Below are 22748 nucleotides of genomic sequence, written 5' to 3' on the forward strand. Positions count from 1 at the left end.
TTTACACAGCTTTCTAAGTGGTGCTGGTTCCAGGGCACCATATTTTGAGAAACTACTCCCGGCTGAGTGATTCTGGTGTGGATCCAGGGCTTGTCTTGAGGGTGTCCCCAGCGAGGGTGGTGGAGAGAGATGTTGTGCTGGCCAGAGGGGCAGGGCCTGCAGCCTCCAATGCTGGACAGCAGTGACAGTTCCCCTAGGCCGGCCCTGGACTGGCCTCCCTGTACTGTACTTGCCTGAAGGCTTTCCTCTCAACTTCGTGGTTCTGATTATTCAAGGCAGTCAAGAGCTCTGAATTCCCAGGTGACATTGGTGAGAAATATTAGTAAGTTATTAATACAAGATGATCTAACACAAGCTTGCTCTGTACATAAACTCGGGGAGGGGGCAGAAGCACAACCAGGTGGCCTTTCAGCCTATTTGTTCATTTATTTATTTATTTACTTATTTATTTTGGTACCGGGGATCGAACTTGGGTCCTTGCGCTTTCAAGGCAGGCGACAGAGCCACTGAGCTAAATCCCTGGCCCTCTTTTATTTTTCTTTTTGAGACACAGTTGCACCATGTATCCTAGGCCGGCCCTGAACGTCTGCTCCTCCTGCCTCAGCTTCTGGCCTGCTGGGGTTGTGTGCATGGGCCTCATGCCCAGCTAATGCTGAACAGCCCTTTCTGCCCAGAGCTGGAGGCTGAGTGTGGGGAGCCCTTGGGCAGCAGTGCTGGCTGCAGGGCAGGGACAGCAGTGTCAGGCTGGAGTCCCAGGCAGCACGTTCCTTCAGGCACACTGGGGAGGGAGGGACACCTGGGGAACCAGCCTAGCCTGGGCCAACCCTGCTCTGGAGCTGCCTGTGACCGTCATCCTGGCTCAGCTGTTTAGTTAATTGAGAGGGAATGCTGGTTAGAAAAACTGTGGGTAGGCTGTGGGCACGGGTGATTACACTGGTTCCTTGGGTCTTTCCACAGAGAGCTTCAGACAGGAAGTCTGTGGAAACAGTCACAGCTACCAGCGTGATTCGCCACTGAGCTCCTCTAGTCACAGGGGTTGGAGGCAGGCCTGATCCTGGTTCTTGAGGAGAAAGGAACCTCTCGAGGTTGCCTGGGAGTTACAGGCATGGTACCAAGCACAGATTTTGGGGAGGCTTGTTCTGTCTGGGGCGGGAGACAAGTTCTTTCATTCATGCGTCATCTGTCCGTCTGTCCGTCCAGTGAGTCGCAGATACTGGGCGCCTCCCATGTGCCGACCCCGGGCTCCTGGTTCAGGTTTGTGGTAGAGAAAGCAGGCTCCCCCATGCTGTGGCTTCTGGGTGAGGAAAGTGTCAGGCCCGGCCTAAACCAACAGGACAAAGCAACAGGCTGCTTTCAGCAAACAACAGCAGCTTCTCAGTAAACAGGGCAAATGGACTCAAAACGAAGTATACAACCTCCCTGGTGCCGAGAAGTCCAGTGACTGCCACACACCTGAGCAGGCCGTCCCTGGGCATCAAGTTAAAAGCATTCCTTATGAGTGTAGCCCCTTCCCCAGTCTACATGAGTACAGCCTTCTTTCCTGCTAGCTCTTCTCTCTCCTGGTGTCAGCCGATCCACTCACGGATGGAATAGGCTCAGATTTTCCCCGCCAGCTGCTAGTCTCCTGATTTTAGTCCCTGTTCACTGGAATACATTTTTCTTTCAAAAGCCTATTTTGACAAGTGGATTCTTTATGACAGAAAGGCAGCAGAGGAAGCAAAGGAGGGAACAGATAAGCAAACAAGGCTGGGTACAGAGGAGAGGAAGGAGAGGATAAGGAAAGACTGGGGCCACTGGGTGGGTAGTGGGAAGGCTGAAGACGGGAGGGACACTATGGGGGGAGCAGGGGACCTGGCCAGGGACAAATGGGGACGTCCTGCCACACGGGGAGAGCTCAGCGAGACAAGAAGCAGGGGCTGTGTGAAAACAGAGACCCTGCACCCATATTCATAGCATCAACGTTCACGTTAGCCACAGGTGGAAGCCACCCCGGCCGGCATCCACGGGTGGGTCGGTGGGTAGACATGCGTGGTCTACACGGAGGAGCCTCCCGAGCTTCACAGAGGAAGGGGCCGGCAGGGGCCACGGCGCAGGCGCCATGAGTATGTGTCCTCCACGGCCTCTTAGCACACCACAGAGCTCTGACACACACTGGCTCTGCTCTCATTGCCGGCCACACAGCCCGAGGCCATGGACCCAGGAATCTACACCTAGCCTGCAGCCAGCGTGGGGCCGGTTAGTTTTCTCTTGGGTGTGTCTGTGTTTCCTTCAGGCGGCTGCACCATTCTGCGCTGCCAGGAAGTGGGTGACCCCAGGGGTCAGTGATTTGGAATCTATGGTGACAAATGCAAATGAGATCTAGACACTAGAACTCCGGGTTATAAGGTGGAGAAGGGGAGAGGTCGAGCATGTAAAACCAGGAAGTGGATGGAAAATTAACCCCATTTTGATACTTGACAGAACTCTGTGAACAGTCACCTCACTGTTTGTCACTGTGTGTCAATTCACTCTTTTTCTTTTGTACAGGGTTTGAACCCAGGGACTCTACACTGAGCTACATCCACGGCAATTTAAAAAAATCTTTCGGAGACTGAGTCTCACTAACTTGTCCCCTCTGCCTTGAATCAGTGATGCTCCTGTCTCAGGATCCCGGGGTGCTGAAATTACAGGCCTGCACTGCAACATATGTGCATCTCCCTGGCTGGAAAATCTCGGTGCGACCTCCAGGGAAGGAGGAGAGGAGGCACCTGGGTTAGTTCTTCGCGGTGAGTGGAGCTGCCCTGCGTGTGTGGAGGGACAAGAGAGGGGACCTGGGGGACCACATCCTTCCTCGCGGGATGTCCTGGGGAGGGAGAGCAGAGTCTGAGCTCTTAGTCACTGAGTTTGGGGGGGAAAAGGTCTCTAGGTGACCCAGGAGCCCAGCACCCCTTCTTTGGAGTGGCTTCCCATCATTCATTCAGCAGCAGGCTGTGGCACAGGTGGCGGCAGGAAGGGGGACCCTCTTGAAAAACGAGGGGGCTCTTCCACGGCCCTCCTTCCGGCCTGCCGACCTAGCTGCGGACGCTTCCCGAGGTGCCCTTGGGGTGCCGCTGTTGACACCGCCCCTCTCTACGAGGGACAGGATGGACGCCAGACCCCTGCTGGGGACCCCGTCTGCGCTCCGCTCCGGAGAGAGGGGACTTCCCTCCCTGCGCTCTCAGCGGCCGAGCTCCCTGCTCCGCGGGCTTCCGTCCCAGGCGGCCCTGCCTGCCGCCTGCCCACTGCCCGTGCTCCTCTCGCTCTTCCTGTCCAGCACCGCTGACCGCCCGCTCCGCATCCAGAGCTTTCTGCGCCCTCTCCAGGCTAACACTCTCCCGCTTCCTCCGAGGCCCAGCCGGGCTCCCCTGCCGGCTCCGCCTCCCTCCTGGCTCCTCCTCCAGCTCCAGGGGTCCCAGGTCTCCGGGCTTCACCCCCAGACCCGCTGCGGCCTGCAGCCTCCTCTTCCGACCTCCCTTGCTCTGGATCCCACCCGATCCCCTTCTCACGCATCACGGAAACTCTGCCCTCACCCCCTCTCTGTCCCCTCCTCTCCGTGGCCTGGATCAGACCCAAGCCCCTTCCCCTCATAGGAGTGTCCTCCTCCCCGATGCCGATGCCGGGAACACCCATACCGCCTCCAGTTTTCCAAATTCTTAAACTATTTTACCTCATTTGTGACCACTCTCTTGATTTCTCCTTCCTGGAAACAGATGCATCATTCCCTTGTGCAAAATTCTCAGTGACTCCAGCGCTTAAGGGACACAGTGTCTTTTTCGAGGCACGTGAGGCACCTGGTGACCTTTGCCTCTTCTCCTTGCTCCCCCTCTTTTCTCCCAGCCCGTGCTTCTCCTGACCTGTGCCTGCCTTGGCTCTCGGGGTTCTCTCTACTTGGGTTCCCTTCTCCCTCCCCTGGGTCCCCTTCACCCCCCTAGACCCAGTCCTTCACGCCTCCTCCCAGGAGTCTCTTGCCTTCCTTCCTTCCTTCTCTGAGCAGACCCTGGGGACAGCTGTGGAGAGGCAGGGCGGGTGCTCCCCTGTGGTGACCCCTTCTAATCCCGGAGTCCAGCCATGCGCTTCCGGGATTCCCAGGGGTCATTGTCAGCTCTGCTCTGTTCCTTTATCCCATGAACCCCAGCTTCTCATCCCAGTGTCCCCAGAGCCAAGTCTCCCTGGCCCAGGGCAGGTAACAAACCAATGTGTGCAGAAAGGACAAATGATTGGCCTAAGATCAAGTCCTCCAGGGCGCAGAACCCTGCCATCCAAGCCACTGTCTCCCTGTTCTTCCACTTGCTGAGGGGCAGGAATATGTTGATTAGGGGGAACTTCACTGAGCATTTTGATCAGCTTCCCAAAGGATATGTCTGGAGCCATTTGTGTGTGTGTGTGTGTGTGTGTGTGTGTGTGTGTGTGTGTGTGTCTTTGAGACAGGATCTCACTATGTAGTTCAGGCTGGGTTTGAACTCATGGGAGCCTCCTGCCTCAGCCTCCTGAGTGTTGGGATTATAAGTGTGAGCCACCACACCTAGCAGGAACTTTCTTTTCTACAGGAATGCCAGGTCTCTGCTCCATGCCCTGCCCAGTCTTTATTTCCCACTGTCAAGGCGAATTGGTGGCAATCAGTGGATCCTCTGTAAAAATTTGCTACCTGTTCTAGGTAGCTTGGTAGAGAGTGTGAACGATACAAAATGATTAGGAAAGACTTCTTCTCTCAAAGACTCTACAGCCTATTGGGAAAATAAATGTATTGGCACGAAGTTAAAAAAAAAACTTACTGAAGAAAGTTTTCTAAAATGAAATTTAGAATCAAACCTAAAGCAATGGTAAACTGCTCTTTAAAATCACTTATTGTTTCTTCCTCCCTCAGACAATGAAAAAGAGGAGAGAAAGAGGCTCCAAAGTTGTCTCTTTATGGCCCCTGGCATCTGGACACGGCAGGCGGGCAGGGCATCGGGAAGCACCGCACCTTGTTTTCTTGCTTACACAGGTGAGATCTTTCCGTGGGTGAAATTAGGAAAGCGGAGATGCAGAAGGGGGTGATAAACCACTCCAAATCTTCTTCAGAGATAACCACTTTCTATTATAGGGTACTTTAGTCCTCTCCATTTCTTAGAAACAAAGCAAACTCTTGTCTTTTGTTTGTGTATCCGAATTTTTGTTGTTATTCCAAAGCAAAGCATAGCCACTGCAAAAAGAGCCAGAAACATAAACAAGAAAAAGGAATGAAAAGAATTGTCCCTGGGCTCACAGATGGACCAAGCAGGGTGGACTGAGGAAGGCAAAGCATCTTCTCTGCTGTTTCCCTGCCCCTCTCATTTCATCTGCAAGACAAACAAGCAAGAGAACTCCAGAGCTTTCTTTCCAGCAAATTAGAAAACACAAACAGGCATCGAAGTGAGTGCCAATAAAAGGAAATGAAAGGAAAGGGCTGGGGGAATATCTGGGTGGTGGGGTGCGTGCTAGGGAAGGGGTCCTGAGCCACCAGATCTCCCGGGCCTGCACTGTCACTGGCAGCGCTGTCATGGCTGCCTCCATGCCACACAGCACTGGTTCGGGGCACAAGGTGGCCGAGGACATACGGTCTGTCCTGTTCTCAGGAGCCCGCCTTTCGGACCGACAGCGCTTGGCAGCAGCGTTGGCTGTACTTTTGACACACCTCCTGAAGACACTCACGAAAGAAGGCTTCCAGCACTGCTTCAGAAGGCGGCAAGGATGACGGCTGAGTGTGTTCCAAGGGAGGGGATTTTCAAGGGGGATCAGTGGGAATGTGTCTTTTACTGTCATGATTGTTTTTATAATCTAAACATTCACCATGTATTTTGATTACGTCTGGTATATCTTTCTTTCCTTCTCCCTCCCTCCCTGCCTCTCTCTCTTTCTTTTTGAAATGTATTTTTATTTTTAAAAAAGTATTTTTTGAGACTGGGTCTCACTATGTAGTTCAGGCTGGTTTTGAACTCACTATGTGGCCCAGGCTGGCCTTGAACTCAGGGCAGTCCTCCAGCCTCAGCCTCCTGAGTGCTGGGATTGCAAGCATGTGGGCCACTATGCCTGGCCTTCTTTCTTCTTTTTTGAGGCAGGCGGCAGAACCACTGAGCTAAATCCCCGGTTTTCTTCTTTTTTAGACAGAAAGGAGAGGCTTAGGTTGAGGCAAGTCAGCGGCACGTACAGATACCTCTGCTGTTGTATGGCTGCTTTCATTTGCTGTTCACACATAATAGCCAGGATAATGGAGAAGAAAGAGATGGGGTGTGAAGTGAGTCTTGCCACTCACCATGGGGGCAAGAGGAGATTTTAGAAGGGCTTTTCCTCCGGTTTAAAACTCTCTGAGAAGATGGTGAGGCTGTCAGCGAAGGGCGATGTTAACCCACGTGGGGAGCTGAGGAGAAGGAAGCTCCTAGGCTGCCTGAAACCCAAATACAGACGCTCCGGTGGCTTACAAAGCCCAACTGCTCTGCACAGGAAGACTTGGGCAGAAGCAAGCGGGAGAAGGGGTCGCAGCGGGAGACACCACATAGGAAGAAGGCGATTTCTTCCCCCTCTCCTGTCTGGGGGTGACGTGGCCCCAGGGACAGCGGGAAGCCAGCCGGAGCCCGCTACAGCTGGGCGGGCTGTGGCTTCATTCGCCCTCTGGGGGAGAGCAGGGGTGAGAGAGGACCAGGAAGGGGTGAGCACCTCCCGAGTCTTCAGTGGCCTTGTCTGCCCCCAGCTTTCTGGGTTACGAGCTGGGTGTGGGTGTAGAAGTCTGGTGAAGGATGACTTCCCGTGAAGACGGACCTGTTATCTGCTGGCTCCGGTTGTTGTTGAGAAGTTCCTCCAGTTCTGATTCTCAATTTGTTTATTTTTATTTTTATTTTTATTTATTTATTTTTTCCTTAAATTCTTTTATTGGTACATTGTAGGTATACAACACATTTACATTTCTCATTGGGAATTGTACCTTTACATGATGCATCTTGGTTCTTATTTTTTCCCCATTCCTAGCCCTCCCTTCACCCCCTCCCCCTTCCCTATTTACAAAGACTTTATTTCCATTTTTTCCATTTCTCATCATTTTTGCTTTCCCTTCTTTCCTTTCCCCTGCCCCTCCCACTACTCCTACCCCTTTGGACCTTTTCTTCCTATTTTACATTATTGATTATTCATTCTAATCATTGGTACATTTTAGGGATACAATATAATGACATTCATCATTGGAAATTTGCACCTTTACATAGTCTCTCTTGGTTCTTATTTTTCACCCTTGCCCAGCCCTCCCTTCAACCCCTCCATTCCTCCCTATTTACAAAGGTTTTGTTCCTATTTTTCCATTTTCTCATATTAATCCCATTCCCTTCTATTCTTTCCCCTAGCCCTCCCACTTCCCCTTCCCCTTTGCCCCTTTTCCTCCTATTTCACATTACCTATTACACCTTTTAGTCCTTATTTACACTTTCAGTTTCTCACACTAGAGAAACTATTTGGTATTTTTTTTTCTTAAGTTCTTTTATTGGTACATTTTAGGTATACAATTCGTTTACATTTATCATTGGGTGTTTGTACATGTACATGATGTATCTTGGTTCTTATTTCTTCCTCATTCCCTGTGTGCCCTTCACCCCCTCCACCCTTCAACTATTCAATATTTACACATGTGTGTCCTATTTATTTCACTTAAGAGTATGACCTCAATGTGCATCCATTTAGCTATAAATGTCTCTAATTTCTCATTTTTTATGGCTGAGTAGTTCTCCATTTTATTAAAAAAAAACACATTTTCTTTATCCAGTCTCCAGTTGATAGACCTTTGGGCTGTTTCCAAGTTTTAGCTATTACAAATTGTGCTGCTATGAACATGGGTGCACATATATGACTGTGGTATGATTCTTTTAATTCTTTGGGGAAGATACCCAGCAGGGGAATAGCTTGGTCAAATGGGACTTCCGGTCCTAGTTCTTTGAAGTATCTCCATACTGATTTCCACAGTGGTTGCACCAGTCTGCACTCCCACCAGCAGTGGAGCAGGGTTCCTCTTTCCCCACAGCCCTGCCAGCATTTGCTATTGGTTGATTTTTTGATAGCAGCCATTCTTTCTGAAATGAGGTGGAATCTGTGTTGTTTTCATTTGCATCTCTCAAAGGACCAGTGATATTGAACATTTTTTCATATGTTTATTTGCTGTTTCTACTTCGTGTGAGAAATGTCTGTTCATTTTAGATGCTCATTTTTGGATTAGGTCTTTAACTTTGGGAGGTCTGATCTTTTTAAGTTCTTTATAGATTTGAGATAGTAGACCTTTGTCTGAGGAACAGCAGGTGAAGATTTTTTTCCCACATTGTGGGTTGTCTCTTCACACTGCTGGTGGTTTCTCTTGCTGTCCAGAAGCTTTTTAATAAGAAGAGATCCCACTTGTTGATTGTTTGTGCTAGTTCGTGGGCAACTGAGGTTTTGTTCATAAAATCTTTTGCTACACCAATGTCTTCAAGAGTTCTACCTAACTTCTGTTCCAGCTGATTCAGCATTTCTACTTTAATGTTTAGATCTTTAATCCATTTTGATTTTAGTTTAGTGCATGGGGAGAGATATAGGTCTAGTTTTAATCATTGAGAGGCTGAAACCCAATTTTTCCAGCACCATTTATTAACGAGGGTATCTTTCCTCCAGTGAGGGTGTTTGGCTCCTTTATCAATGATGAGATGGCTGAGTGTGTCTGGAGTTCTTTCTGCATCTTCTAACCTGTTCCCCTGGTCCTCCAGTCTGTTTCTTTGCCAGTACCATGCTGTTTTTATCACAGTAGCTTTGTAGTATAGTTTCAAGTTGGGGATTGTGATACCCCCTGCCATATCTCTGTTACCTAGAATTGCTTTTGCTATTCTGGGTCTCTTCTTGTTCCAAATGAATTTTTGGATGGTTTTCTCAAGGTCCATGAAGTATGCTGCTGAGATTTCAATTGGGATTGCATTGAATCTATATAGCAGTTTTGGAAGTATGCCCATTTTCACTATGTTGATCCTTCCTACCCAGGAGCAAGGGATGTCTTTCCATTTTCTGATATCATCTTCAATCTCTCTTCTCAGAGTGCTATAGTTATTAGGGAAAAGGTCTTTGATTTCTTTCATTAGGTTGATTCCTAGGTATTTCAGTTTTTTGGATGCTATTGTGAAAGGAATTGTTTGTCTTATTTCTGTCTCGGTGAGTCTGTGTTCGTGTAGAGGAAAGCTACTGATTTTTGTTTGTTGACCTTGTATCTAGCTACTCTACTGAATTTTGTTATTAAGTCTAGAAGGCTTTTGGTGGAGTTCTTGGGGTCTTCTATATAGAGTATCATGTCATCTGCAAACAATGACAATCTGACTTCTTCATTTCCTATCTTAATTCCTTTTATTTCTTTCTCTTGTCTAACTGTCGTGGCTAACATTTCCAAAACTGTATTGAACAAGAGTGGTGATAGTGGACATCCTTATCTTGGGCCAGGATTTAGCTCAGTGGTTCTGCCTCCTGCCTCGCAAGTGCAAGGATCTGAGTTTGATCCCCAGTACCAAAAAAGAAAAGAAGATAGTAGTCCTTGTCTTGTTCCTGACTTCAGTGTGAAGGATTTCAGTTTTTGATCATTTAGTATTATATTGGCTGTTGGTTTTTCATAGATGGTTTTTATCAGATTGAGGTAGAGACCATCTATTCCAATTTTTTGTAGGGTTTTATCATAAATGCATGTTGGATTTTGTCAAATGCTTTTTCTGCATCTATCAAGATAATCATATGATTTTTGTCCTTGGCTCTATTGATATAGTGTATTACATTGATTGATTTGCATATGTTGAACCATCCCTGCATCCCTGGGATGAATCCCACCTGGTCAGGGTGTGTGATCTTCTTGATGATCTTCTGCATTCTATTTGCCAGGATCTTATTAAGGATTTTTGCATCTATATTCATTAGTGAGATTGGCCTATAGTTCTCTTTTTCAGTTGGGTCTTTCTCTGCTTTGGGGATCAAGGTGATGCTTACTTCCAGGAATGAATCTGGGAATATTGCTTCCCTTTCAATTTTGTTGAAGAGTTTAAACAGTAGTGGCAGTAGTTCCTCTCTAAATGTCTTGTAGAATTCAGTAGTGAAGCCATCAGGACCTGGGCTTTTCTTAGTTGGTAAGTTTTTAATTACGTTTCAATTTCATTGGTTGATATTGGGTTGTTTAGAATTTTTAGGTCTTCTTTGTTCAACTTTGGTAATTCATATGTATCTAGGAATCTGTTCATTTCTTCTGTGTTGTCCATCTTATTGGCGTATAGGTTCTGGAAGTAGGTATTGATGATCCTCTAGATTTCTGCTGGGTCTGTTGTAATTTCACCCTTTTCATTCCTAATTGCATGGATTTGGGCCTTTTCTTTCCTTTTTCTGATAAGGTTGGCTAAGGGTGTGTCAATTTTGCTGATTCTTTCAAAGAACAAACTCTTGGCCTCATTAATTTTTTGTATCATTCTCTTAGTCACCATTGAATTGATTTCTGCTCTGATCTTTATAATTTCCTCCCTTGTATGAGCTTTGGGTTTGTCCTGCTCTTCTTTTTCTAGAAGCTTGAGGTTTAGCAACAGGTTGTATAATTGGGCTTGTTCTGTTTTTCTAATATGTGTAGTCACTGCTATGATTTTCCTCGTAAGACTCCTTTCATTGTGTCCCATAGATTCCGATATGTTGTATTGTCATTGTCATTTAATTGAAGGAACTGTCTGATTTCTTTAATTTCCTCTGTGACCCATTGGTTATTCAGAAGTGTGTTGTTCAATTTCCATGTCTTTATGAAATTTTTCAAGTTTCTTTTGCTATGGATCTCCAATTTCATTGCACTATGGTCTGATAATATACAGGGGATAACTTCATATATAAATATAAAGGGGATATCCTTTGCACTTACTTAAACATGTTCTATGAGCAAGTATGTGGTCTATTTTGGAGAACAATCTGTGTGCAGCTGAAAAGAATGTATTCTGATATTGTGGGGTGGAACATTCTGTAAACACCTGTTAAGTTCATTTGTTCAAGACTTCGATTGAATTCTAGTATTTCATTACTTATTTTTTGTCTAGTTGATCTATCTATTTGTGACAGTGGGGTATTAAGGTCCCCCACTACAATGGTATTAGTGCATATATGACTTTTCATGTCCATTAGTATTTGTTTTATATAGTTGGGGACACTAGTGTTTGGTGCATAGATATTTACGATAGTCATCTCTTCCTGTTGGGTTGTTCCCTTTACAAGGATGTAGTGTCCTTCTTTGTCTCTCTTAATCAGTGTTGGTTGGAAATCTACTTGACCTGCAAAGAGGATAGCTACTCCTGCTTTTTTTTGGGTTCCTGTTGCATGGACTATTGTTTTCCACCCTTTAACTTTCAGTCTATGAGTTTCATTTTGAATTAAGTGTGTTTCTTTTATGCAGCGTATTGTTGGATTTTGCTTCTTTACCCATTCTGCCAGTTTATTTCTTTTAATTGGTGAATTGAGACCATTAACATTGATGGTTGTAACTGATACATATTGACTTATCATTGTCATGACTTTTTCTTTTTGTTGGATTCTCCCCCTTTACATTTAATTTCTTGTCACACCCGATGAGTTCATTCTGCTATGCTTCCTGGGGTTATGATCCTCATTGCCTATTCCTAGGATGTTGTCTAAAATTTTTTGCAGTGCTGATTTGGTATTCATGAAGTTCCTAAGGTGCTCTTTGTCATGAAAGTATCTTATTTCTCCACCAATTTTGAAAGATAGTTTTGCAGAGTACATCAGTCTGGGTTGGAGGCTGTTTTCCTTTAGGGCTTGGAATATGTCACTCCAAGCTCTTCTTGTCTTGAGGGTTGCATTGAGAAGTCTACTGTGATTCTGATGGGCTTTCCTTTGTATGTGATTTGTTTTTTATCTCTAACTGCTTGTAGAACTTTGTTCTTCTATTAAGTTTCTGGAATCTTAACAATTACATGCCTATGTGTAGATTTTTTTTTGATCAGGGCTATTTGGAGTCCTATATGCCTCACTTATCTTTATGTGAAGTTCTTTCCCCCTGCTTGGGAAGTTTTCTGCCATTACTTCTGTGAACAATTTTTTTATATCATCTGCACTCTCTCCTCTTTCTTTGTTGACACCAATCAGTCTTATGTTATTCTTCTTTGCATCATCTAGGAGCTGCTGGATTGATTTCTTGTGTTCCCTTACAATTTTGAAGCGATTTTTCTTTTCCTGGTCACTAATTGCAATCTTATCTTCTGTAGCTGAAATTGTGTCCTCACATTGGCTCATTCTGCTGTGTAGACTTTCAATGGAGTTTTTAATCTCCTGGAAATCTGTTTGCATCTGTTTTATGGATTCTATTTGTTTCCTATGTTGGGATTCCATCATGTTCCTGAGCTCCTCTCTAGATTTATTAATCATGCCTTGGACTACGAGCATAATCTCTGCTGTTACCTGAGAAATTATTTCTGATTTCATTTTTTCCAGATCCTCTTTTGTTGCCAGTTCAGTGGTTCCAGGTGGTTGAGTATCAGAGTGTTCCATCTCATCTCCCTTTGGGGTTGCTGTAGGTGATCTGGAAGTCTGGTTTTGAGACTTATTTATGTGTCTTCTCATTTCAACGGGATGGGGGGGTGCTGTTGGCACCCATGCGGCTCACCTCCTCTGTGCTGGGAGTGGTGGAATGGCGGCCTGGAAGCCCCTTCCTCTGGGTTGGGAGTGGTGGAATGGTGGTCTGGAAGCCCCTTCTTCTGGGCTGTGAGCAGTGGAAAAACAGCCTGATTCTCAATTTGGATGTCTGCAGGCTTCCTTTTTAGCCCTTGTGCCCTGAAATTTCATGATGGTGAGCATTTATATGGGCATTTTTGTTCAGCTTTCTAGGTACTTGGTGTGCCTTTGGAACAGGAGAAATATTCTTCAGTTTGAAAATTATTTTGTCATATTATTTCTTTAATAATTTTCTCCTCTCCACTTTTTATGCACTCTGTTCTATTAATTTTTGATTTACTATTTTATTTATTTTTGAGATAGGGTCTCACTTTGTGGTTTAGGCTGACCTTTAACTCACTATGTAGCCCTGGCTGGCCTTGAACTTGTGGTGATCCTCCTATCTTAGCCTCCCAAGTGTTAGGATTACACGTGTGTAACATCATGCTTAGCTTCTACTGATTTTTTAAAAAATTGAAGTTACTATAATATTTATTTCTTGGAAATAAGGACCAAAATGTATAATAGATGTTGGGAAATGGAAAGAAAATACTCAAGTGAGAAGGGAAACAATGGGAGGGGGAGGGAGAAAGGAAAGAAGGGACAAGAAAAGAGAATAGAAGAAAAAATGGAAACAAAGCTTTTGTAAATGAGGAGGGGAAGAGGGGTCAAAGGGAGGGGAGGGAAACGGAAAAAAAAGAAGTAAGATATATCATGTACAGATACAAATTCTCTGTAATGAATGTGATCAGTATGTGTATCTAAAATGTATCAATAAATGTTTTGTTTCCAAAAAAATTTATTTCTAAGAAGTTTTTTTGTCCTGTATTCTGAGTGTTCCTTTTTCAAACATCTTGTCTTATTCCATGGGTGCACACTATCCTTTTCATCTCTGATTTACCTTACTTCTTGTGGGCTGTCAAACGTTTTCTTCTGCTCCTTGCATTGCCTCTGCTTCCTGAGCTTCTCTGTGAATGTGTTTGGCCCTGTCTTTCTTGTGGAAGGTCTTTCCCAAGTGTCTCGTGTCCTTGGTGCCCATCCACCTTTAAGAAGAGGGCCCTGAAAAGCTGATGCCTAGGTCTTGCTGCACAGTGGTGTTGGTAGAGAACCAGGCAGTGGCCAAGGTTTTTTCCGTGAAGCCTCAGAATCAGCACCTGTGTTCTTTTTCCCTGTCTGCTAAGTTTCTCCAGCAAAGGCTCCTGCAGGTCCCAGCCTGGCCAGTGTTAGCCCTGTGGCTGACGATCTAGAAGCTGAGGACACAAGTGTGGGTCATGAGAGAGAGCCATTCACTAAGTTGATCTCCATGGGGCACCTTTATTTTCAGCCATGTATCACATTTCAGCTCTGCCTGCTCTGTCCAAGCAAAGGCATCTTTCTGCCTTGACTTGATTTCTTAATTTCCCCATCTGGATTTGTGGTATATGATTAAAGCAGAGTTCTTACCCCCAGAGTGCATGACTGTTGCAGGGCATGGGTGCAGGGATGTGTCCTTATGCTGCAGTGGTTCGAAGGCAGTGACAAGCACAGGTGAAGCCGGCCGTGCTTCTGCAGCCTGCTAGGGAGGGCCCCCTGCAAGAGGGACATGTGGCCCTGCAGGAAGTGCCTGGAGAGGTCAGCTACACTTCCGAGAGGAGGTTGGCTGCAGGCGTGGAGGGAGGATGGGGAAGTCTGCTTATCCTGAAGCCAGCTGTGGGGACTCTGGGTCTTCAAACCCCGCTAGTTCCTTCTCCGCTTCTCCTCCCTCTTCAGGCACAACGCAGGGCTAGCAGCTCAGAGCTCTCTCAAGGGCTGGCAGGGTGGAGCCAGGGGTCAGAGTCAGTCACAGTGCCCCCACAATGGAGCCAGGTTGGTGCACATGTCCACCAAGGGAGTTCGTCCCCAGGTGTCTCAGACTTTTCACTTCCACCCAGCTTTTGGGTGGAGGGAGTGGAAGAGTAGGGTGAAGCCAGACTCCCATTGCTGAGTGCCCCAGAAAGTTTGGTCTGTGGGGTGATGGTACTGTGTCACTACCTCCTCCAGAGCATCACAGGGAGGAGCCCAGCTCACCGGGGCATGGCCAGGGCTGTGGTCCCTGCAGCCTGCTAAGAGCCCGTGCTTTATAGTCCTCTGTGCATCGTGCCTGCTGACCAGGTCACTGCCATGTAGCCCTCATGATGACCCAGGTTTGGATGAGTCAAAGGATGTGCAATGACTGAATACTGGCGATGGTAGTGACCTTTTTTGGCTGCTTTAGTGTCATGGTGGGATCTGCCCTGCCATGTGCCTTGCAAAGGTCAGGGTAGAGAATCAGAGATAGAAGAGGAACAGAGTGTTTGCATAGATACTTTCTCAGTGCCCAAGAGTGGGGGCCTACTATTGACTTGGCTCAAAATTGAATTCAACAGGGCCAGGGATTTAGCTCAGTGTCTCCACTGCCTGCCTCGCAAGTGCAAGGTCCCAAGTTCGATCCCCAGTACGACCACCCCCACCAAAAAAAAATTGAATTCAACTACTGCGTGAATGAGGAAGGGAGGTGTAACGGAGGCTCTGGGCTTGCGCTGTGTCTCTAGAGGAGTCACCTGTCACAGACCCAGAGTGACTGGCAGAGGCCACGTCCAATTTACAGATCAGCGCACTGCTGGAGTCCACAGAGCTTGCTCCAGACCAAAGCACTAGTTCAAAAGTCACAGCTGAAAGTCAAATCCAAGTCTTTTGACCTCCTGTACCCTCTTTTCAGCAAATTTAAATATCTTTTTGTCGTCGTCGTCATTAACGTCAAAGTTATAATAGCAACCCTGCTGCTTTGCATTGTGGGGTATTTTATACTCACAGTCTTCCAACAATTTTGGCAGAATATTTTCAAAACAGGTATTGAGGCCTCTTGCTTATACATTGTGGACACAGTTTTTGAGACTCAGCTTTTTTTCTTGACTCTGTAATTGGGAAGCTGCATTGAAAATAACTATGCCACACCTATTTATCAAGCTTTAGCTAGCAACGCATACACGAGAGGAAAGGCCAATCCCTACCATAAGAAGATCAGTCCTGTGAAGGCGGAAGGCAGGGAGGCTCATGGTTACCACACAGCAGGCCAAGCGCATGACAGAGGGGTGTCAAGATTGGGGGTGGTGGGCACAAGGAGATGGCCCTGACTGTGGCCTTGAGGGCTGAAATTATCTGGCTAGGAAGGGGCCAGCAGATGGGGAATGGGGGTGGTGGTGGTCCCCATAAGCACATCTTAGATAAAGGAACTAGAGTGAGCAAAAGCACAGCGACATGCTGCACCTTGGTACCCTGGCCCAGCACCACTCCCTACCTAGGGGCATGGGTCAGTATCTGTTGAAAGGATGAATGACCAAACACAACTCTGATTTGATGTGAAGCCTGGCGTCCCAGGTGAGATCTTCCCTGGGCCTGGAGTTGTGCATTTATGTGGAGTGGGCAGTGTGTGGGCTTGGCTGGGCCCACTTGGGTCTGGGGTGGAAAGGCCTCAGCCCTGCTCCCTCAGGGGAGCGTTAATGTCGATAGACATCTGGACATTGGAGGCAGATTCCTGAAAATCTGGTCCCTCGTGTCTCATGCAGCTGGGGTGGGTGGAGTGATCTGGGCAGAGCCCTGCAGAGCTGCTGCCTGTGGCTGGGTCAGGTTGTGCCGGGGATGCCAGTGGAGGTCACACGCAGTCACCATCAGCCTGACCTCCTCCTGAGCCATCTCCTCTGTGTCACCACAGCACCGTGAACTGAGGACAGCAGGCAAGGAAACCTGGTAGACACAGCCGGGTGCAAGCCTGGCCACTTTCCTTTCCAGAGTCTGTTATAGCAAATCAATCTGATTACAATGCTGTAACAAAAGACTGTAGACCATGCAGCTTACAAACCACAGAAATTTGTTACTCACAATTCTGGAGCTGAGGGGTCTGAGATCAAGGCAGCAGTCCGTGCTAAGGGAGGCCCACTTCCTGGGTCACAGACACCCATCCCCTTGCCGTCTCCTCCCAGAGTGGACGGGACAAAGGAGCTCTCTTGGGTCTCCTCAGTAATCCATTCACAAGGGCTCCATCCTTATTTCCTACTCTTCTCCCAACACCCACCTCTCAGAGACCATCACACCAGGGGTCAGCGTTTAACATGAATTTGGGGGACACGTACTTATCCTACAGTTGTGAAACCCCTACATCTCTCAGCCGTTGTACACTGGGCTTGTGATCACCATGACACGCGCTTCATTTACTGAGTGGTTTGCTCACTCTCAGCCCTTTAGGAAGACAGCGGTCCTGGGAGCGGGGCCCTCCTGCCTTGTCCCTCATCACACACCCAGGCCCTGCCATAGGTTCTGGCACACAGATCACTTTTACTGAGCTGGGGCTGATTTTGGCCTGTTCTGTTTTCTCGATGTGTCGTCAGTGCCTGGAACAGTAACAGGCACATACACAGGCACCTAAGGAACAGTTATTGAATGAATCAGCGAATCAAAGGAGTGAATGTTAGACTTTGTCCTGAGTGGAGCAGACAGGTGATAGAGACAGGTGCCCTAAAACAAGAAGGTTCCCAGTAGGTCTGAGACACCTGCTGACTGATGGCTGGGTGCTGTCTGCCCTAAGATGCTCATAGGTGCTTTTCTGGTGGCTAGGAATGTGGCTGGGTAGGAGGTGACAAATCCTCAGCCTGAAAGGAGCTCATGTTTTGGAATCATGTGATTTCTGAGTTTCACTGCCAACCGGGACAGTTCATTGATGAGTGGGGCCATGCCTTGTTAAGGGACTGGTGCCCCTTCCCCTTCCCTGAGCCAGGAGAGTCAGCAAAAATTCACTGAGGCCTTGTAGTAGTCACGTTTTTGCTGCTGGGACAAAATACCCAACATCTACAACTTAAAGGAACACACACATGGCACATGGCTTCAGAGGATTCAGTCCATGGTTGCCTGACTCTAAGGCAGAAACATCATGGCTAAAGGGCATAGTGGAGCAAAGCTGCTCAGTTCATGGTGGTCAGGAAACAGAGAACATGTAAAGAGGGCCAGAGGAAGAGCCAAGGACTAGATATAGACCCAGATGCATGCTTTAGGTACCTCCTAGGTGTCTTTCCAGCCAGTCAAGTTGACAATCAAGATTAACCATCACAGACCTTCTAAAGACGAGGTCTTTGCCAAGTACTCATTCCACACAGAGGGAAGCAGGATCGAGCCCTTGGCCTGGCAGTCTAGGAGATGAGAGTCCCTCACCAACACTTCCTGAGGAACTAGAGATGAGATATGCCCCACAGCAAGGACCAGCTGGCCAAGGGCAGCAGAGATCCATGCAATTGGGGCTTGAATCAGACACCAAGACTCAACGCTCCTTGGGGGCTGGGAAGTCTGGGGTGCTGGACTTCACATCCAATAAAATGGGGACAACTCTACATCTTGGGTGGTGGAAAGGGTTTAGGGCACCGTATGTGTGGTGGATCGACTAATGGTCAACTTATATTGCCCAGCTGAACTGAATCAGCATGGTCTGGGCATGGAGGATCCACCTGAAGACTCTTACCAACATCCATAAAAAGAACTGTAGGGGAAGCTCTTGGTCTGTTGATTTGCTAAGAGAAGCTTGCTGTGGATGGTTTTCCTGATGTAAACTAGGCTGTTCTCATCGGAGGAGGAGCTCGGGGCCCCGCTGTTGCTGGGAATGGCTGCTGTTTTCATCAGAGGAGCTCTAATCTTCACCATGAGCATCACTTCCTGGCCCCAATGTGGATCCCTCAGCTTGGTGGCAGAAATCCTTCATCTCACCAGCTTAGATTTTCTGGCTTCCACCTCTGGCCTTTGGGCCTTCCAGGTGCTGATCCTCCATATGGACAAGCATGAGATGTTGCTGAGGGCTCTAGGGCACTGGCTGGACTCAAGGAGGACGTTGCCTTGGACTCTAGACCTTCAACTGGAGTTGTGTGGGAAACTGCTGGGATCCAGGCCCTCAGCTGAATCCTTTGGGCTTCTAGTGTGCGGTTAATCTCTTGCAATCCTTTGCATTTGACTCTTTGGGTAATTATCATAAAATATCCTTATAAGTTATGTGTCCTGTATTTAATGTATTCTCTCACTGAATCCTGCGGACTACAACAGTATGTATCACAGTTAATGCACTGCAGCACACAGGTGCTGCTCAAGAAGTGGCTGCAGGTGCTCAGAGGTGGGGATCCTGGCGGGCTGTGCTGACCAGGCGTGACTTCGTGCCTGGGCTGTAAACCTGGGTGCAGCCTAGTGGAGTCTAGAGGGGCCAGAGAGAGCACAGGGGATGGTGGGTCTGGTAGGGCTAGGTAGGGATGTGTCACTTTGTTGGTGGGGGGATGCCTGAGTTGGTGGTCACAGATCCCTAGGGCTGTACAAACACAATCGCCAGTCTTCTGTGATCTTGCTTGGAAGTCACCTGCTCTGGAGCCTCCTCCAGAATGATGCTTGGTTTGCTGGGGCGCCGTAAAAAGGCACCACGTGCCAGGGAGCTGCACCAATAGGCATGCACTATCTCCTGGTTCTGGAGGCTGGGAGTCTGAGGTGTCGGTGTCAGCAGGGTTGGTCCTTCTCTGGGCTGTGAGAGAGGATCTAGCCCAGGCTGCCTTCCTCTCACTGTGACTTCACATTGTCTCCCCCTGTACCTATCTAGACCCAACTGTCCTCTTCTTCTATAAGGATACCAGTCGTATTGGATTAGGGCCCATCTTAATGACCCCCTTTAACTTAGTTATCTCTTTAAAATGCAAATTAAAACAACACAGATTCCATCCTACCCCAGAAAGAATGGCTGTCATCAAGAAATCAAATAATAAGTACTGGTGAGGTTGTGTAGGAGGGGAGGAATCCTTTTACATTTGTTGGGGAGAATGTAAACTAATGCAATCATTATGGAAATCAGGATGGAGATTCTTCAAAAACCTAAAACTAAAAATTCCATTTGGCCCAGTTATTCTCCTTCTAGGTATCTCCCTGAAAGAGTTAAAGACGTCATATTATAATGATCCATGCATACCCATGTTTATAGCAGCACAATTCACAATAGCTACATCTTGGAAGCAGCCTATATGTCCATCAACAGATGAATGGATAAAGAAAATGTGGTATTTATGCACAATGGAGTACGACTCTGCTATAAAGATAAACTTGACTCATTTTTAGGAAAATGGTTGCCCCTTCAGACCATAATGTTAAGTGAAATAAATCAGATACACAAGCTTAAATATTGCATGGTTTCTCTCTCTCTTTTTTTTTTGTACTGGGGATTGAACTCAGGTCCTTGTGCTTGCAAGGCAGGTGGCAGAACCACTGAGCTGAATGCCCAGCCCTGCATGGTTTCTCTTATATGATAAATCCAAACAATAAATAAATACCAAAATAAAAAAATAGAGAACTTAATTCTTTCCATGGTTTTTGTCACAAATGGAACTGGATGAGAACAAATCAAATTTCCAAATAAGGTCAACATTGAATCTAACCATTGAATTTGATTTGGCTCTTGTCCAAGTTGGTTTGTGACAAGAATCATGGGAAGAATTAAGTTTGTGAACAGAGCTATCACTGTATTAAGAAATAGGGAAATAGATCTTCTTCAAATGGAAAGGAGGTCAAGAAATGGAGAAAGAAGAAGGGAGGGGAGAAGAAAAGAGATAAAGAATTGAGATGGTTGCATACATGCACCCATTCCAGACACAGAATGTAAACATTATGTACCACAAGCATGTACTAATAAAAGTAAAAAAACAAAAACAAAAATGTAGTTACTTCTTTACAGACCTTTCCTCCAGTATGGCTGCATTGTTGGTATCTGGGGGTAGGAGTCCAACATATGAATTTGGGCAGGGACGAACACTTCAGCAAGAGCTGTGAGCATGGACCCTGGGGCAGGTCCCGCACTGTCCTGTCTTGGGCACCTTGTCCTGCAGCACCATGAGGCTGGGGGACCTTCCCCTCTAGCTTCCTCTACCTGTGCGGGAAAAGTTTCCCCCATCCAGGACCAGCCTGTGCTGTGGCGAGGCAGCTCTTGCTTTCTGTCTGCCTTCCTTCCCCATGCGTTCACTGAGCATGCACCAGCCGAGGGTGGCACTTTTCCTGGCAGGCAGGGCCTAGCAAGGGTCTGTGTCACTTTGTCCTCACAGTGTTTCATAAGCCGTAAAGGCAGATCCTGGGCAACACAGGGCTCGGGGAGACAGGGTGGGCTCCGGGACTTTTAGTGTTCTGACCATCTTAGGATCACATTATCCCAACTTCCTTTCCTGTCGATTTGGGCCTTGAATGAGTGACATGCCCTTAGGACGAGGCAAAGTGTGTCCAATACTGCCTGCAGCATCTGGTGAGTAATGGAACCACGGGACACGGTGCTGAGACTCTGCCAGCTCTGTTCACCTTCTTCCCTTTAGACAAGCACGTGGCAGTGCTGACCTGCTGAGTGCCAGGGCACTGATGTCCATTGGATCATCGCTGCCTGAGATCCATCATTTGACTTAGCCCTTGCCAGATGAGGTGGACATTCTCATTCCCGTTTGACATGTGAGAAATCTGAGGCTCAGAAAGGTGAACACAGCTCACAAGGCCACACCTTGCGGGGGGGGGGGAAGAGGAAGGACTGGAACCGAGGCACAGAAGCTGGAACCCAAATGTTCTCACTTCACCTTCTCTTCCTTGTCTGATCCATGGAGCTCCTCTCTTAGGTTCCAGCAGTGCAGGACCAGCCTTCATTACAGCAGTGCAAAGGGAAAAGGCCACGGCAGCAGTGAAAAAGGAAAAATGATGTGGAATCTTCCAGTGTGGCCATGGCTACACAGGCCAGGTCCTTTCCCTTTCTCCTGGAAATCATACAACAGCAACAAGCCCAGAGAGTAAATTTACATTTCCAAAGAAGCTCATAGGCAGAAATAATTATTAAAATATTATGAGTAGCTCAAAATATCCAGAGTGAGAAGTTACATGGAAAGACACACAGAGGAGCACCAGAGTTCCAGGGTGGCCCAGGGTGGCCCGACAGGTCTCAGAAAGTGTCTGCAAGATATACTTCCAGATAGAAGGGCTCACTCCAAAGGACAGGGGAGCTGAGATAGGCAAGCTGTGAGTGGAGCCTCTCCCCTGCCCAGTGAAATGCAGGAAAGCAGAGAGGCACCACACAACCATTTTGGCAGGAAGCAGTCTGTCTATGTGGCAGCAGAAATGAGACCATGTGGATTTTGAAACATGAGAAGCTATCCTATCCCTTCCCCAGCCCTCCCCAATGGATGGTCCAGGAAATCTCAACCTATTGAATTATTAGTATTTAAAAATAGGAGCTAATTGTGGTGTGGCAGTGCCATATATAATCCCAGCACTCAGGAGGCTGAGGGAGGAGGATTTATGAGTTTCCAGCCCAGGTTACATAGTGAGTTCAACATAGTGAACTACATATAGTAAGACCCTGTCTTAAAAAATTTAAGAAAAAAAACAACTAAAAAAATAAATAAAAACAGGAACTAGTACAGCATTTATACTCTGAAAAAAAAGTAAAAGAAAAACTATGGAAAGGAGGAGCAAGGTTTATTAATAGTCAAAGAGCACCTACTAGAAAACCGTGTGTCAGGATAAATTCCAAGAAGATCAAAGATTTTATTGTACAAAACAAAGCCATGATAGAAGAAAATATTCTATAAAAGAAAAGAAAGTATGGATTTTTTTCCACTTTAAAAAAGTTATTAGCATCATTCATAAAGGCAAATAGGTAAACTGGGTGAAAGTCAGCATCGATGAATGACTGATCTTTCTCATGGCTGGAAAACCTCAAGAGATGCATAAGAAAAGAACAAATTCATTAGAAAAAATAGTCAAAAGCAAGTAAGAAAGTAGATAAATGAGCAGGTAGTTTAGAGCAAAGGAACTACAGATGGTTTTTGAATCCATTCAAAGATGTTCAACCTTATAACAAGAAAAATAAATGATACACTGAGCTGCTGTTTTCATCTGTCAATTGGCAAGAAGTCGAACCTCGGGGGACTTGCTGGGGTGTTGAGGATGCGGGAAGACAGTGGGCTCCGTGCACTGTGGGAGGCCAGAGAGACTTCGGATCTGGTGCTCTTCCC

The sequence above is a fragment of the Heterocephalus glaber genome, unplaced genomic scaffold (genome assembly GCF_053883595.1).
Source record: "Heterocephalus glaber isolate CG9 unplaced genomic scaffold, H.glaber_assembly_v1.0 deba00001509, whole genome shotgun sequence".
In the NCBI taxonomy this organism is placed as follows: domain Eukaryota; kingdom Metazoa; phylum Chordata; class Mammalia; order Rodentia; family Bathyergidae; genus Heterocephalus; species Heterocephalus glaber.